The sequence below is a fragment of the Chiroxiphia lanceolata genome, chromosome 19 (genome assembly GCF_009829145.1).
Source record: "Chiroxiphia lanceolata isolate bChiLan1 chromosome 19, bChiLan1.pri, whole genome shotgun sequence".
In the NCBI taxonomy this organism is placed as follows: Eukaryota; Metazoa; Chordata; class Aves; order Passeriformes; family Pipridae; genus Chiroxiphia; species Chiroxiphia lanceolata.
This window is the reverse complement of record NC_045655.1, coordinates 535081-541137: the sequence shown is the minus strand read 5'-3', so window position 1 is coordinate 541137 and position 6057 is coordinate 535081.

Here is a 6057-nt window from a genome sequence, read left to right as displayed (position 1 = left end):
TATAGGAAAAGATCATATACTCTGTGCAGCTGACAGAGTCAAATGCCACTCTCACTCCCTGGAGAGTTCTAATCTCTAATCTAATTTTAAGATGTCAGTGAAAAACAATCTTCTTGTTTCTGAAACCCAACTCCAAGGAGCAGTGATACTAATATACATAAAAATAACTGGTCTGGGATCCTTAGGGATGTATCGCTGACAGAATTGTTCAGGCAAGAACAGTGCAGATGTCCATATCATAAATTTGAAGAGGTTACTTGCATGATTCATGTGTGACAGAATAGGAACAATTCTGTCTCATTTCAGCCTGCTACAGAGACAAAAAATCACATGCTCTGGAGAGAACATTCACAGCCCCAGAGAGTGCCTCCACTATGAGAGGAGCCATCCTTTGGAGACCATTTGGTGTCACATATTCCTCCAAACACTGGTAATTAATCTGCACAGCTCCTCACCACAATCAACGGCTAATGATCATTTCCATTCATTCAAAAATCTGCCACAAAAATTTGTGAGAGGAGAACCAGGCTCCTGATCCCACACAAAAGAAAGACATCAGGATTGGGATGTGCCAGCCAGGAGCACCGGGAGTATGGGGCAGAGTTCAGGGAAAGCCTCAGCACATCTTCCTGCCTCATTCCTGTACTTTGTCAGCCTCAGACACCACCAAGGCCCACAGCCACTGCCAGGGGACACTGCGCTGGGCTGGCCTTTGGGTCAACACAGAGCAGCTGCCATGTCCTGACATGTCTGTCACAACAAGCCAAAGGGCAGCAGCAAGGCAGGGAGGTCCCCCTTGCAAAAAGGACTTGGAGAGCCTGGAGCCCACGGGCTGCTGCTCTGGAGCCAGGACACCCCTTTGTTTGCACTGGCAGCAGCCGAGCACAGGCAGTGCCACTCCAGCCACTGCTTGTGGCTCTGGACAGAGCACACACCCGGCAGGTAAAGTATTCTGTGCATTCATGGAGTGGATGGAAAGCTGCTGGAGCCAGGGCTGGTTGGGGCCTCTCCTTGTCTGGGCAAAGCAGCGCAGGCTGGGCTCAGTGATACTGGTTCCAGGTAATGCTGGCACCAGGTAATGCTGGCTCCAGCTGAGAGTTGCTTCAGACTGACATTGGTTTTGAATTTGGCAAGTGATTCATGTGAAGTGCCTGAGACAGAGCCATGGATGCAACACCCCATAGGATGGATTTGCAGGGATCTGTTCCACCTAAAAGCAAGCATGTGGCTCACCAGTGCCCCTTGGGTGCTGGCCAAGACCCAAAAGCCATAAGTTGAACTCTTCCAGGCTCCGCACTCAAGGGAACTTCTTTGTTCCCCCGAGGTCTCAAAATTCTATCTTTACTCTGTACCCCTCGAGTCAGTAATTTCTGAGTGTGTAGTGCTGGGACAGCACAGAATATTTCAGCAGAGGTGCCACCGGGTCTTTATACAGACCCATCCGTGCTCCCCTAACAGTTTCCGAAGTACCACAACTGGGGCACTTGACATCACTGTGCCTATTGGGGAAACCCACTGAACACGTGATTTTTGCTAATGCTCTCACCTCTTATTTTCAGTCACCCTTTGCTGTTGTGCTCTCATCTTACCTCTGAGCTAATGGGGGAGTGTTTTATTTACTGCAGTGTTACACAGCCCATGTGGATCAAATATTAAGTTACCGTCTCGGTTGTTAAGGCAACAACAAACTCAATCCAAATTTCCTTGTTATAGTTCAGATTGTCCAACAATCACAGATTTCTTGGTACATCTGTGACTGGCTTTAGATGCAAGGGATTTAATGAGTGGTAGAGGCTTCTCCCACAAGGTTCGTAGCTATTCCACCTTTCCCAGAGGAGTTATTGCAAGAACTCTGCCAATTTAAAAAGTGTCGTCACACCTTTTGTTGCTCTTTCATCCTGGGATTTCCTATTAGTTTCCTTAATTAGCACTTTTTGCTGGCTTTGAGTGACACTGATTGAATACTGATGTCCATGATGTGTTTTAAGGCTGAAGGACTGACAAGTTGACCTGCCAGTCCAGTAAAAGCACAGGTATTGTCTATTCTCCCTCTACATTACTGTTTTCATCCTCCTATATTGCAGACCAGGAAAGATATCTTGACCTGAAATTTTCTCATCAGGGCAGGACTACACCTATAACATGCCTCCAGCACCTATAGTCCAGATAACCACAGTGTAACAGAGCCAGCAGTGGGCAGCAATAGGGTTGCTCACACCAGCGTCCCTGGCAGGAACACCCACATACTGGGGGGTTCCTCAGGGACCCCTTTACCTATCAGCAGCCAGTTTGCAAACTCTACCTGCTTTTCTCCAGCGTGACTTCTCTCACTCAGGAGAGCAGTGGTTGGTTAAGGCAGGACACTGATAACTCCAGCAATTAGGGTAGCACTGTGCCTGTGGGTGTGCAGGGAGAGCAAGCTCATCAGATGGGGAAAAAGATATTTCTTCTTGGTTCCTTTTCCCCGCCAACCCCAAAAGATAAGTTTGTAGGTTGTAGCTCTGACTTGCTGTGTACATGCCCTACTGATGACATCATCAAAAACTTTGCCTCTTTGTGTGTGATATTCTTTTCCTTAAGGTAACAAGCAGCCAGCAGGAAAGGCTCCAACAGGTAGCCCTGTGTCCTCATTTTTACACTAAAATGCCTCTATTCCTTAGCTGCTTAACATCCTTTGGATGATGGAGGTTCATGATTTACCTGTGCTGAGACAATCTTCCCTAAACACTCACAGCATCTCCTCTCCCAATACCTCAGAGGGATATGGGAGCTCAACTGAGATATTTCTTGTCTGTGACATATCTGCTTTGATCCTGTATCTGTTTATTTTATTGCTACAGATAGGAAATAGTGGAAGATGTAAAGACAGGTTGTCGCTCTCTAGTTGTTAGAGCTTGAATTCCCAGCTGAGAAAAGCTTCAGGCTTGCTTGTCACCATGAATCACATCTGCCTTGTCCAGCTGAGACTACAGTACCTCAAGAACAGTGCTAGGCATGGCTGTCATTGGAGTCTGTTTTCTCATCATCTGGCTCCAGCTTGCATTAAATAGATGGCATGTTTAACACCAGGACTCTGTGTTCACTGAGATACAGGATTGTTTGCACAGCTATTAGCAGAAGAAATCTGAATGCAAGGGCAACAAAAAGCAAATCTGATGGAGCTGGGAATTATATGTCCCTGGATGTGCACGAAAGACCCACATGCACCTGTGAGGGCTGGAGGACAGACTGAACGCATTTTGAATCACCAAAACTGGTCTTGGGAAGGAGAATAACTCAGTTAACTGCAATAAGCTTTACCTGACAACTGACAACTTCTTTGGAAGTTGCAATTAATGGTTTACTGTTTCAGTAATGAGTGCATAAGTGGGGTGCAGGAGTAAATGTGACCCCTAAGATTTTAGTCTAGTTGCTATATAATCTTCAGAGAATGTAGGCGTAGTCCCATGAGGTTGGGATGTGTGTGATGTATTTGCTCTGCAGAAAGCTTTTGCTTAGAAATAGGAGCCCATTTAAGTAAGAAAACATACAGAAGGTCCGTGGAGAAAAGACATTTTAACAGAGAGAGACAGTCTGAGTTTTGAGGCCAGACCATCATGTCCCTGAATTACTTTTTTATTTTTGTGCCACTAAGTCAGGTGCCAGCAGAAGTCCCTACCATCTGGGATTGCACTGCACTCCAGGGATCCTTTCTGTGCCACTGCAGCATTCTTATAATTCTCAGGTGAAAGGGGATGGGAACCTGTCATCGGTTCCAACTTTCAACGCCAAAGGACACACCCAAAGGTTTAACTTGCTGCTGCATCCTCACACACAGGCAGCACAGGCCAATGAGCTCAGCCTTGTCTCCCAGTGCAACTGGAACAGATCAGCACCAAGCTGCCATTCTGTGTTCTTGTGAACTGTGAACTTGTAAGGCTGTGTCTTGCTCTGAATCCAGGAGTGTCTGCCTGCTGTGTTTAGTAGGTTTGAGATTTTGAGGCTTTTTTTTTTTTCCAGAGTGAGAAGAAATCTGGTACCAGGACCTTCCTGTAACCAAGAAGGGAATCGTTTACATTGCTCTGCTGACTAGAACTGGAATGAAGTTAATATGCAGACACACCGTCTCTGGAGCTCATCTATGGACAAAGGGCAAGAGGCTGGGTTCACACAGGCTGAAGAGATATTTATTGTAATTTATTGTGATTTGACAAAAGAAACATTGTCAGAAAGAGGTGCAATAGGAAACTTAGGTGAAAGAAACAGATAGACCACAAAGTCCCCAAACAGGTGAGAAAGCTTCAGCTCACCTGTTTCATTGAGTAAAGTTAATTCTTGTCATTAGTTTAAACAAGGAACAGCCACCAATTTCATACAATTTAGGAACTACTGACAGCATGATCCTTGGGCATCAAGTTGGACTACAGTTCAACTATCAGTTCAGCTGGTGGGACAGACTGTGGTACCTGCTGAGCCTCAAAAAGGTGTGTTTACACAGTAGGCTTGGATATTCCACTGCAGCATCACCTTAAAGAAAGAAATGAGATATCACTTAGTTGCCATGGCCTAGTAACTGCAGTGGTAGCGGATCAAGGGTTGGACTTGATGATCTTGGAGGTCCCTTCCAACCCAGCTGATTCTATTATTCTATTAGCATCTCTTTTCTGCACCAAAAGTTAGGGACTGGTTTTAGCTGTGATAGAGTTAAATTTCTTCATAGTAGTTTGCATGGGGCTGTGTTTTGGATTTGTGATTAAAACAGTGTTGGTGATAGCAGGCATGATTGCATTATTGCTGAACTGTGCTTACATGGTGCCAAGGCTTTGCTGCTTCTCACATTGCCCCACCAGTAGATTGGCTGGAGGGGGCACAAGAAGCTGGGAGAGGACACAGCTGGGACAGATAACCGCAGCTGACCAAAGGAGTATTTCATACCATATAATGTATGTAATATAATGTTCAGCAATTAAGTCTGAGGGAAGAAGATTGGGGGACATTTGGAATTATGGTATTTGTCTTCCCAAGTCACCATTACTTCTGATGGAGCTGCTTTCTTGGAAATACCTAAAACTTGTACCTACCAACAGGAAGTTGTGAATGAATCCAGTCACTCTAGCAAAGAAGAGACCATGGAGTTACAGACTCACCTCTAACTCCATGCTGCTTTCCACTTTTTATGGGCAGACACATTCTGACCAAAGGAGCAGAGGGCTTGAGGGAAGTGTAGACAGGAAATGGTGGAACATGTAAGGGTAGGTTGTTGTCCTCTACTTGTTGGGAGCTTGTAGCCCAGGTAACGTGCTCTAGGTCATGTGCCACTTTGGTAGCGCTTCATTGGACCCGCTCCAGTTTCTCCACATCCGAGTTGAACTGCAGAGCCCAAAATGCAGTACTGTATTCCAGGTGTGACTGCAGCAGCCCCACGTACAGGAGGGTAACTTCTTTCGGTCTCTTAGACACAATATTCCTAATGCAGCCCACTCTGGGATTTGCTTTCCTCAGGATGAGAAAGCACTGCTGGTTTAGAGTCAAACTGCCTCTCACAAAACCCCCACATCCTCCCTAGCAGGGCTGCTGCTGAGACACTTCCCTGTCCACACAGTGTGATTCTGCCCCAGCTGGAAAACTGCATTACTTAATGAGCTTCAAGAGGTTTCTATTGGTCTCATCCTCAGGTTTATCAAGGTCCCCCTGGATTGAATCTTGGCCATATTCAGCCACTCCCATGGATTAGTGTTACCTGCAAATTTGCCAAAGACGCAGTCTGTGACTCACTCATGGTATTGATGAAGATTTTGAAAGATAAATGCCTTGTTATGAACCTCAGGGGTACTGTTCTCATTAACAACTGCCAGCCAGATACTAATTAGCTGATGATTTCTACTCCTGGAACAGCTCAGACGATTTTCAAAGGTCACGACCACCCATTTGTCCACCCCATCCTCAGCTTCCAAATGAGATAAGATATATTATGAAAACACTTACAGTTTTACAAAGCCTGAAGATGTTTAGCAGTGTAATTCAAAATGTGTTATTTCCACCACTATCTCCTCATCCACGCACAAAGGGAAGCCTTCC